The 12990-nt window shown below is 39.1% G+C and overlaps 1 pseudogene; it reads left to right on the top strand.

The window, feature by feature from the left end:
* Nucleotides 1-1426: 1426 nt before the first annotated feature.
* LOC113838924 lies at nucleotides 1427-12451 on the top strand (annotated as a pseudogene).
* Nucleotides 12452-12990: the final 539 nt, after the last annotated feature.

The following is a 12990-nucleotide window of genomic DNA, read 5'->3' as shown; positions in this document are numbered from 1 at the left end:
GATAGCAATATTATTTGTAATAACTGGAACCTGGATTTAACTTAGATGCCCCTCAACTAAAGAAAGGATAGAGAAAATGTTGTATAATTACACAATGGAATATTACTCTGCAGAAAAAATAATGGAATCTTAAAATTCATGGGCAAATGGATGGGAGTCAGCCCAGTCACAAAAATCAAAACATATTATGTGCTCTCTTATATATGGGTTTTAGACATGAAAAAAATGACTTAACAGTCTACAATCCACACCACCAGAGAAGCTGGGAAACAAGGAGAATCTTAACAGACATATACATGCTCTCACAGAGAAGGTGAAAGGGACAAGATCTCCTGAGCTAATTGGGACCATGGGGGGAGGTGAGAAAGATTTAGGAGAATGAAAAGGGAATAAGAGGTGGAGAGCAGATGACTTGAGGGAGCAGGAGGATTGAGACAGGGGTAGAATAGAGGAGAGCAAGAAAAAATATACCACAATAGACAGAGCCATAATACATTTAAAAACAAATCTAGAACTAGGCAAATGTCCAATGATCTACAAGGATGATACCTGCTAAAAATGTAGTCAAGGGTTTTCCTTAAATGTCCTTTTCTGATAATGAGATTGATGAGTACCTTATATGCAATCATAGATCCTTCATCAAGTAGCGGATAGGCCATGCTGTAAATGATATGACAGACGTTGAAGAAAAGGCATGTGGTAGTAGGTCAGTGAGGGGCAGGGGAGGAGGGGTGCGGGTGAGGAAACTGTGATTGACATGTAAAATAAACTAGTTTAAAATTTAAATTAAAAAAGGAAAGGGATGCTCAACATTTCCATGGCCTATGGCACATAACATGGAATCTGCCCAATCTACCTGCACAGCACCTTGTACACTTGAGAAATCTCTGCACACCAGAAACTCCTTTTCTCCCCATGGAACTAAACTTCACTGAATCACATCATTGTGTTTATTTGCACCAACAAGTTACAAGCATTCTATTCATGTATACATGAAAGACAATCCACATCAACATTGTTCCAAAAGTTTCTAAACTATTTGCAATATTTTTAATACAACCCAGAAGAAGTAATGCAATATTCAGAACTTCTAGAAACCAGATCTTCAGTTTTCTAATCTGTCTTCCCATTGCAACCAGAAGCACTGTCCATATGTCAACACTGGACAATGATTCTGCAAGTATTATATTCCCCATGCCAGGGTTGCAGAGTCTCACATTACCCAGTAAATTGATAGTGGGGGGTATGGAGGACAGAGGCCATTGCCCTTTTCAACATATGCACCAACAGAATTACACACAAGATTGTGTTCTGTTCAACTTCAAACATAATTGAAATCTTACTGGGTGGTAGGGTGGTGCCACATGCCTTTAATAACAGCACCTGCAAGGCAGATGCAGTAAGATCTCTCTGAGTTCATACCAGAATGGTGTACAAGGTGAGTCCCAGGACAGCCACAATGGTTACACAAGGAAACCTTGTCTTGAAAAACAAACAATAATTAAATATATGAATAAATGAAAGAACAGCTCAACAGACCTGCTCTGACCACCATTTACCCACCATGGTAAAGCTTGTGATCCTTCTTACAACTCACTTCAGCAAAGGCAGAAGAAACCATGACAATAACCCATGAATTACCTGACACTGGTACTCCTGACTGCTAATACCTGCCCCCTAAAAAAAACATATTGCCTAGGGCCACCCTGGTAGGACGCATATTAGCAGCTTTGCTACTTGGGGATCAGAGATCAAATGATTGAGACATCTCAATACTTCCAGCTCTGCCCTTACAGCAGAGTAGACAGAGCCCTAGTCTAAAAAGTTAGTAATTTAGTAGAAACTCCTCCTCTCTCATATAGCACAACCTGTTCCTCATCCAAAGCAGAGAGTCAATTGTGTGCATATTCCATTACACACTCAAAGTCCTGCACACCAAATCCCCTGCCTCAGAGTTGGGAAACCCTTCAAGCAATCACAGGTCACATTCACAAAGTAACTCTGGTTACTGTGTAACTGGGTGGAAGAAAAACAGGACACAGATGAGAAAACAATGGGTTATTGATAGGACTGGAAGACTGAAAAGACAAGGTGACTATGATGCCTATATAATCTCAAAAAATCATTTTGAAAAGTTGAAAGAGGCTGTATCTCAATGTGGTGCAGAGACTAAAGTTTTTTATTAGAGCACAATAAAGATTCCTCACCTTTTCTCTAAAGATAAGTACAATAAACCAGAGAAATACCAGTTCTTAGAAGTGGATATTAGCAGATAAGTAAAATACAGAGAGCCAGGATATTCCTTAAATAATTTCTTAAGTACACCACAGTCCTGAAACAACAGGTCTTCAGGAACAGGATCCTGAGGTGAAGGTCATAGGGCACAAGGAAGATACGACAAGTAGAAAGTAGAAAAGATAAATTCTAGGTTGGGAGGTATTTCAGAGGATATTTCCAAGACCAGCTAAGCTTCTGGAGAAGAATAGCATCTTGTACACTACATCAATGGGGTGGGAGTATGAAAGGAAATCAGAGAATCATATGAATTCATTAAAAACTATCCTATACTTGGAGAAATTCAGGAGGAGACTAGTCAATCAATGCCACACATGGGAAACAGAGCATCTCAAGAACATTACTGAATTCAGACACAGTGCCCTTAGAACAGAAAACAGAAGCTACATAAGCTGGGAAGAGTTTGGTTCTCAGGATTTGAAGCAAAACTTCCACAAACTCCTGTCCCCGGACTATTACCAGCCTTCAGGCTTAAATGAAAGCCATGTGTGATGCAAAGAGTTCTTAATACAACTGTGCTTCATTTTCCAATAACTGTTACTTGGTCTAATATTGCACACCTGACAAAACTATGATTTTCCTAAAAAAAAACCCTAGAATTTTATGACACCAGGGTTTATGGTTTGTTGTGACCCTGTTTTGCCTCCTTGAGCTGATCCTTTATCAGACACCTGTTCTTAGATATTGGAATGGGCCTAGTTGCTTGTAAATCAGAGGTGGCTTCTTTGTAAGGTTTCAAGCCAAATATATGGACAATCCTAGTGAACAAATGAGTTTCTTGGCATCCAAATAAGGCCAGTAAGCCTATTCTTATTTTGGGGGTGTCAGAGCCTGTCCTCTCTCAGCTCAGTCCTATTTAGAGAGACATACTATGGGAAGTAGAGACAGGCAGATCTCTGTGAGTTCAAGGCCAACCTGGTTTACAGAGAGAGTGCCAGGGTAGGCTCCAATGCTACACAGATAAACCCTGTCTCAAAAAAAAACAGTGTTCACTAGAAACATCTTCCTAACCCAGCTCCCTCCTCCCAAAGATCTGATCAGATTAAGCCCACAGAGTAAAATTACTGAGAGACCTCCCCCTAGGCAAAGAGTTTACATGGCCACATGGGACTTCACAGGACAGGGAATCAGGCTGAATTCTCCCCCCAGAAACAGGGAGGACCCACCACATTGTCTGCCACACCTCACCATCTGCTCGTTCCCGTCTGCAGACAGCATCCCCTAACTCACCATTTTGTGGTTTCCCAGATCACTGAAGCTCTAAACTCAGCTCCCTGCAGCAGCAACTGCATGACAGCAAACAAAAGCACTGTCTCCTCTTCAAAGTGAAGCCCGATGACCGGAAGAGCCCTGTATCTCTTCTGATTGGCATGTCTCCTTGAGGGCCTGATTGGATAGTGAGGCTTGAGTGACAAGAGCACCTGCCATAGGTTTAGAGTGTGCTTGAAGACACAGTATTGTGGTTCCTGGCCATGCCTTCCACACAAGAAAATAATCTTTACTGCATCTGCAAAAATTTGCATTTCAATAGCACTGGCTTCTGGCTCAGATTACCAACAGTGCTGTCTTCCTGTTGCCCATAGGACCTTCCCCTTGTCCTCGTGGATATAATTAAAAAGGTCATACACACCAATAAGTGTCTCTGATGATGCAGCAATCCAAATCAGAACAAATCAAAACGAATTAGAGAAAGCTCACTTGGGAGACTTGGAGCAGGGACAGAGCAGACCACTGGGGTACTGAAGCCTCCATTACCCCCTCCCATCCCCTTCCAACCTTTCTCCTTCCCTCCCTCCACTGTCTTCTCAGTCTCAGCAGGATCAGATCTCTGTATTCCCTGAAGTTCCGGGGCCATTGCTGTGTGGGATAAACATCAATGGCAGAGGCTGCATCTCCCAGCAAAACAGCCACATCAGGAGCGGGAGCTGCAGTATTGGCAGCAGCCTTCCTCACACTGATCAACACAGTTGCTCCCTGGCTCCAGGACAGGGCAGAAGGGGCAGCGATCTAGAAGGCAGTGGTGGAGGCGGCTGGACCAGAGTTTACCTGCAGATATTTTGTGCATGAGGTTTGTAAGAAAGGAGATAACTGTCCATACTCCCATGACCTTCCTGACAGTGATATGGTGTAGTGTGCAAGGGTTTTCAAAGAGAGTCTGTATTTATGGAGACTGCTGCAGATGTGAACTAGCAAGCCACTGCTGAAGTATCACCGCACGGCTCAGTGACCAAGGAAGAGTCGGAGAAGGAGCCAGCAGTGTTGTAGTCAAAGAAGCAGATTTGTCACTATGTTTCATTCGGTGAGTGTCACTATGGGGATAACTGTGTGTATCTCAACTAAGACTCCTGGTACATGTGTGGCCTGCAAGTGCTGAACCCAGTAGATGCTGAAACAATGTCACAACACATAAATTCTTGCATTGAGGCCCATGAGAAAGACATGGGTCTCTCTTTTGCTCTACAGTGCAGCAAGGACATGGTATGTAGGATCTGCATGGAGGCGGTATATGAGAAAGCCAAACCCAGAGTGCACAGCTTTGGGATCGTGTTGAACTGCAGCCACACCTACTGTCTCAAGTGCATTCGAAAAGGTAAAAGTGCTAAGCAATTTGAGAGCATGATCATAAAGGGAGACTCCTGCCAATCTTCATTTGTGCTTCCTAATTTTGGAAAGAATTTAGTATCTTGGGCCAAATTCCAACTGGAAGGACAACATTCAAATGCATGTATTTTATCATGAATTTGGGTCTTCTAATTGGGATTTCTTCTTTGTACTTCAGCTAGCTGCTAGGTTAGTCCATCTGTCTATTTTATTTGATGAGGAAACCCTGTGTATCAGTTAGTTGATTCCTTTTTTTTAGGAGATTGTGTTTAATGGATTAGACAATTTAGGCTTCGTGAACAAACTTATCTAGCTCTGAATGTATGTTTCCTGGCATTTTACATTTAACACTTTTCTATTCCGTACATTAACCTAGGAAAGAATCCATCATTTAAAAAAAACTGTTCACATATATAAACAACAGACACACAATCCAAACAGAGCAAAGTTGCAAGAAACAAATTTGGTTAAACAACAAAAAAAGGAAAATGCTCACGTTTAATGGATATGGCCCTCCAGAATGTCCTTTCAGTACCCCAGAAAGGAGATGGGAAATGGAGACCCCAAAAGCAAACTGAGGTCAGATGAACTGAAGATACTGTCTTCCAGGTAGTCACAGGGATTTCATACAACCAGCAAAGTAAAGAAAGAAAAGATCTCAAACAAAAAATTGGTCTTCCCCCATTCACAAGTGAGGAAGAAGGCTCCATTGCTTTCAGTTTATTCCTGAAATTCAGAGCAAACTCTAAACAAATGAATAATAATAGCAAGAGCAATATTCATGGAAATTTGAATACTTAGAGATTAATGAGCTATGAAGAAAGTTTTAATGAGGTCTATTGTTATTCAGCACATCTTCCAGCATGAGCAGGTGAAAAAGATGCAGCTGCTTCATTTAAGTTTCTCTTTAGCAGTGGGATGGTAGAGTGCATCTCTCCATTTATCTATAAAGTAGAAGTATTAGAATGTCTGACAAGCTGTGGTATCTTTAGCCCAACCACTGCTTCCTAACAATGGAAATTTGAAGAATCGAGTAGATTGTTTCTAAGCCTTTAGGCTAATTCATGTGAAGAATTCAGTAACTGTTCAGTCCATGAGAAAGGTGATGTCAGTTTGTCTCCTTATATACAAAAATTCCCAAGAAGTAGGCTATACTGCTAGTACCTGAATGAATTTGGTAATGAGAGCTAGAGGAAGCTGGCAAAAAAGACTGCATCTTTTTTCAATATTTTTACATATATTGGCTCCTAGCAGAAAGTGAGATCCAAGTTATAAGTGGATCACATTCTATGTTTGATTATTTATTTGTATTGTTGTTGTTTCTGTGTGTGTGTGTTTTCAAGAAATGATTTATGTGTGTTGCCCTGGAAATAATTCTATAGTTCAGGCTGGTGAGAAACTCAGAAAGTCACACTGCCTCTTCCTTCTGAATGCTGGTGTCAAAATTGTGTACTGCTACTAAGCAACTAAAGCTGGATCTTATCACCACAAATGATCCAGATTAATGAAGGGATTCCCATTAAAAAAAAATATCAATTAAGTAAAATCCCTGTCAGGTATTCCCAATTCTTTGGAAATTAGGTAATTCCAGAATAGCCATCTCAGCCACAAAGACAGAAAAAAAATGACAAAATTGACTTGCCTGAAGGAGGCAGGGACAGCATGGGAGTCATTCTAAAACAAAGTTTTTCCAATCAAAGGAAGGATGGTGATTTTACTTAGGAAGTCGGCACATTTTCATATATTTTTGGGGTTTTTTTGGTAGGGGAAGGGATTTCACGACAGGTTTTCTTTGCCAGTGATTACTTGCATGTTCATATAATATTCTCTGACTTCTTAACACTGGCAGTGAACAATTCCAATTCTGAACATGATCACAATATAAAAGCAGAAACATTTAGGGACACTCTAAATTCAAAGTCATGCAGGAACTTATATACATTATAAAACTGATAGAAAGGAATATCTCTGGCATTTTTATATTGTACTACAAGGTCTTAGTTGAAAATTAAGTAAATGACACTGTGAAAAGGAGATTACCAATCTTGATGTTTGATCTAAAAGACAAGTGTGCCACCAGCAAAATTCATATAGAAAAAATGATTGAGACTCCAAAAACTTGAAGGAGAATTAACCTAATAGCACTGTGTACTCTTCCCCTTTATGAAAGATTTTGATAATTTCTATCAACCTCAGAACAAAGCTGTGTTTTCTGTGAGCAGGCCGGCCAGGCAGATGGCACCAGCTGCATCCATTGAAGACCAGAAAGTATTCATCTTAACTATCCCTGGCTGCTGTCTGTTTCAAGCCTGTGATATCACTTTAGAGAGTTGTAATATTTTCTCTTTTTAAAGTTTTTTCAAGGCAGTGGCTTTGGAGGCTGTCTTGGAACTAGCACTTAGAGACCAGGCTGGTGTCTGACTCACAAAGGACCACATCCAGTGCATTTCTGTAAGTTTGAGACCATCCTTATCTACAAGAGCTAGTTCCAGGACAACCTGCAAAGAGACAGAGAAACCCTGTCTCGAAAAAACAAAACAGTAAGTAAATAAAATGAATTAAAACAAACAAAAAAACAACTATGTCTTCACTTTTGCATTCTCAAGATAGCTGCTACAGTACATGCCTATAATCCAATGCTTTTGATGACAGATAAAATGGAGACAAAAATATTGCCAAGTCTATTTATGTGGCATGGCAACCTAGAGACCCTGTCTCAAGCATGCTAACTGTAAAAGAAAAATGCCCCAAAGTATTCTCTGATATTTCCACCCAAACCATGACACATATGCACAACTTCCACACATGAAGAATGACATAAATACAAACAGACATAAGTAAATAAATAACAGAATTACTATAGGATATTTTGGCATACCCCCTATATCCCAATAGCTGGGCAGCAGAGACAAGCAAATTTCCGTAAATTCGTCACCATTCTGAGTTCAAGGACAGCATAAACTATGTAGAGAAACCCTGTCTCAACATAAAATTCCAACTCTGATTATCATTGAATCATCCTGAAATCCTTTTCCAAAATACACTAAAGTGGTCCAGCTTAATCTCACCAGAGGACCAAGGTAAAGGACAGTATATTGTAAAGTCATCTTTGATGTCTGCCAGTGGTGGCTGCCAAAGTTTTTTCAGATATGAAAATAGTTGTGTGTGTAGCAGACATAGGCAGATCTCTGTGAATTCAAGCCAATTTAGACTACATTGTGAATATGGTAGGCATTTCTCAGTGACACACACACACACACACACACACACACACACACACACACTCACAAATATACCTACAGCAACAGAGCCACACCTCCTAAGAGTGCCATTCCCTATGAGTATAAGGGTCCAATTTCATTCAGACTACCAACATTCTTCTCTTTTGTTGTGATTAAATTTTATGAATTGTCTAAATTAGGAAACAAAAAGCATGATATTAACTGATGTTACTGAGCTCCTTATTACTCAATATGTATGTTTATAGAAATGAAATAAATACAAACACCACAATTTTCAGAAAATTATATCAAAGTGACCTTGGTACTGTTGTTTCTGATGCTCAAGTTACTGGTATTTCTTCAATAAAAAGAAGCAAAAATGCTCAAGAGCTCTCTCCAGAAATGGAGGTGATCTCTTGCAATGGATCACCAGCTCCTTGAATTTCCTTGTTGTTTCAAGTAAATACAGCCCCACTGATGCTCAATCACAAAAGAGCATAGAAAAATGATTGGAAATCTGCTGCCTGCCACATAGACTATGGTACAAAACATGGATTCTACCCTATCTACCTGCCGAAAACCATTTGGAAATTGAGAAATTTCTGCAGATGCAATACTCTTTTTCTCCTTGGAATGAAAATTCAATGAATCATAACATTGTGGTTAGTTATAGCAACAAGACACAAGCATACTAATCATGTATTGGTTAAAGAGGATGACATCACCATTTTTCTTCAAGTTGTTAAACTATTTGCAATACTTAAAATACAAACCTGAATATAGAATGCAATATTCATTTCTTCTAGAAACCAGACCTCCAGTTTTCTAATCTGTCTTCACACTGCTACTAAAAGCAGTGTCTATGAGTGAACCAAGTTTAGTGATACAGCAAAAACTATATCCCCACATTCCAGGGCTGCAGTGTCTCACATTACCCAGTAAATCTATAATGGAAGGCATAGAGGGCAAATGCCACTGCCCAGGTCAGCACATGGACCAGCAAAAATGTAGGCTTGCTTATGGTCCATCTGAATCTGACAGAATTGAAAGCTCACTGGGTGGTGGCAGCACATGCCTTTTATCCCAGCACTTGTTAGGAAGAGTTAGTAAGATTTCTGAGAGTTCAAGACCAGACTGAGTCCCAGGACACAGTAAACCTGTCTTGAAAACTAAACAAACAGATTAAACAATAACTATCTACATAAATAAATTAAATGATAGGTCAAGAGAGCTGCTCTGAACAGCATACACTCACTCTTGCATAACTTGTTGTCTTTCTTACAACATAGCCAGAAGAGAACCATGGAAAAAACCCACAAAACACCTGCCAATACTTATCTTGACATCTAACTCTCCCCAGAACCCCACATTGCCTATGGTCACCAATCTAGGACTCAGCAGCTTCCATACTTGGGTGATCAGAGATGAAATGTCTCAGATAGCACAGAATTTCCAACTTGGCACTTTCAGCACAGTAGATAGAAGCCTAATCTAGAAAGATTGTATTGTAAGAGACATTCTTCCTCTCTCATAAGATTCCCTGTTCCTCACCAAACCACAGGGTCTTTCTGTGCACAGTCCATTACACATTTAATGTCCAGTACAGCATACCCATTGTCACAGAGCTGGGACACCCTGAAAACAAATACAAGTCATATTATCATGGTAACAACAGTAACTGGGCTAAAGAAAAACAGGCCACAGATTAGAAAGCAATGGGGTAATGATAGGGCTTGAAGGCACAAAAGACCAGGTGAACATGATGCATTTATAATCTCAAAAATTATTTTGACAACTTGAAACAGGGTTTATGGCCAAGTGCTCCAGAGAATTAGGGAATTGTATTAAAGCATGTTAAAATTTCTCATTCCATTCCTCTAAAGATAAACACCATAAACCAGAAAAACACCAGTCCTTACAAGGGGATAGTAGCAGTTAAGTAAAATAGAATTACACAGCAAAGATATACTTAAAGTAACTTCTGATGTAGACCATTGACTTGAAATAACAGGTCATTCTTCATTTGCATGGTCCTGAGGTGAAGGTCATGGGGATATCAAAGATTGGACAAGTAGATGGTAGATAAAGATAAATGCTAGTTTGGGGAGGAATTGCAGAAGATATGTCCCAGACTAACTAAGCTTCTTAAGAATAATAGCATCTTGTTTACTACTTAAATGGGGTGGGAGGATAGAAGGAAATGGGAAAATATTATGAAACCATCAAAAACTATTAAATAATGGGAGGAATTCAGGAGGAGAACATGACTGACTAAAGACACAGTAGATTTAGGAAAGACAAGACACTTCTAAATATTCCTAGACCCACACTATTACAAGTTCTCTCAAACATATTGCATATTTTAGAGAAGGAGCTTAGTTTTATTGTCAATACATCAGACCTCAATGAATGCTCCCAAGCCCTAGAGCCCAGGCTGTTATTAATTTCTCCCTACCTGAGGGTTTAAAGGAAAGCCTTGCTGGATGAGGTGAGTTCTTAACTCAACTGTGTTTTATTTTCAAATTATTGCCACCTGGTGTCTTACTGGCCACCTGCCAAAACTATGGTCTTCTCATGAAAAGAACCTAGAATTTTAAGCTGTACAAAATTAACTCTGAATGGAGATTACCTGTAAACATTAAACGCAAAGGGTTAAATGTCAAGAAGATACTGGAAAACTTAGGATTCTCTGAGTTTGGCAACCTTCTTTCCATATATTCATCAAGAATGTTGAAGTTGACTAGAAACATGCTCCTACACCAGCTCCCTGTTCCTAATGCTCTGATCAGATTAAGCACACAGAGCAAAGTTAATGAGAGACATTCCCCTAGGTCAGATAATTTACATTGCCTGCATGGGACTTCAGTATTGGACTTCACAAGACAGCGAACCTGACCACACTCCTCCACTCAGGGAGGCCTCACCACACTGACAGAGGAAATCCTGAAAAGTCTATTCATGTCACATGGAAACCTAGAAACCCTTTCTCAAACATGCTAACTGGAAAAGACAAACACCCAAAGTGTTCTCTGATATTTACACCAAAACCATGACACACATGCACAACTTCCACATCTAAAAACCACATAAATATTAATCAAAATGAATACATAAATAATAAAATTATACTAGGATGTTTTCACACAAACCCTATAATCCTATATCTGTGCAGCAGAGACAAAATATTGTGAATTCAGGGCCAAACTCATCTGTATTCTGATTTCAAGGACAGCCAAAAATTTGGAGAGAAATCCTGTCTCAACATAAAATTCTAACTCTGATTTTAATTGACTCATCATGAAATCCTTTTCCAAAATATACCAATGTGGTCCAGTTTAATCTCACCACAGAACCCACAACAATATATCTTAAAGTCATTTTTGATGTCTTCCAGTGTTGGCTGCCAAAGTATTTTCAGATATGTATATAGCTGATTATGGTAGAAGAGATAGGCAGATCTTGGTGAATTCAAGCCATTTTGCACTACATAGTGAATATGATAATAAGACTATTCTCAGTCACACACACACACACACACACACACACACACACACACACACACACACTCAGTAATATACCAATAGCAACAGAGCCAGAACTCCAAGGAGTGCCAATCCCCATGAGCTTAAGGTTCTGATTACACTCAGCCTACCAACATTCTTCTCTTTTGCTGTGATTAAATAATCTAAATAAAAGCTACTCCAGTAATGAACAGATTTGGTTGTTAATCCTAGGCCAGTTTCTATCATTTTGGGAATTTAGGATAGAAATTCAAGTCAGTCAGTGAAGGGAAAACATGTGGAGTTATTGTGCCTTGATTTTCTCTTTTGCTTTGCCACTATCTTGTGCTCAGGTAGCTTTCTTAACCAGCCCAGGGCCACTTGCTCACATTCATTGCCACCTAGGTGAGAGTCTTCTTCACACATAAAGCACCAGTCAGCACAATCTATTTCAGGCAGAAATCAGACACTCTGATCTAAGAACACACTCAATTGGAGTTGTCTCAGATGATCCCAGGTTTTGTCATGTTGATACCTGAGCCTATTTAGGAGAAAGAGAAAATAATATATGATAATGTTCTCAAAATCCAAAGCCAATGTATTAATCATATCCATCACTTACACAGCAAAGACTCAAACATGAAGACAGCAAGAAATGGAGAACACAGATTTGCCAGTATGCCAGAAAATGGGAAGAGGCAACAATCTAAGATAAAGTTGAAAAAAAAAACTAAACCTTCTCCACACAGAAACTTCACACAAAAACAAAAACTTCAGGAACTGCTAAATGAGAAATTTTATGAAGACACATTTGTGAAGATCCATCATTTTTAAGTAAATGTATATAACTAGGTTACCAATATAAATCATAGAAAATAAGTACACATATTCACATAGTATAAAGTATAAACTCATCACAAGGTACAACAATCAAAAATGTGTAAAATAATTTAGAAAGAATAAAAGAGTTGGTGAGAAAACGCCAATAAATAAGGCAGGAAAAATACAGTCCACTTTTATTCAACAGAGCAAAGAAAACACAGGAAAGGAGAACGGTAATCTTGACCAAGAAGTTAAATAAACGCAAACTTCACGACTTTCACAAAATTCCCTCAAAATGACTCTTGATATGTTGTTTTGACCCTAGTGCTACTGCTATTTCTTCCAAAAACAGAATTACTATGCTCTAGAGCTCTCTCCAGAAATGAAAGTGATCTCTGTATATCAATCAGAAGCTCCTTATAATTCCTATTTCATGTAAATACAACCCTAGTGATGCTCAATCATAAAACACCCTAGAAAATTAATTTAAAATACAGGTAAACCAATGGAATCAAACTGAAAACCATGATTTGTACCGAAGAATAAATGAT

The sequence above is a fragment of the Cricetulus griseus genome, unplaced genomic scaffold, assembly GCF_003668045.3.
Source record: "Cricetulus griseus strain 17A/GY unplaced genomic scaffold, alternate assembly CriGri-PICRH-1.0 unplaced_scaffold_1, whole genome shotgun sequence".
In the NCBI taxonomy this organism is placed as follows: Eukaryota; Metazoa; Chordata; class Mammalia; order Rodentia; family Cricetidae; genus Cricetulus; species Cricetulus griseus.
The sequence above is the reverse complement of the archived record's forward strand: the minus strand, read 5'-3'. Positions and strand labels throughout refer to the sequence as shown.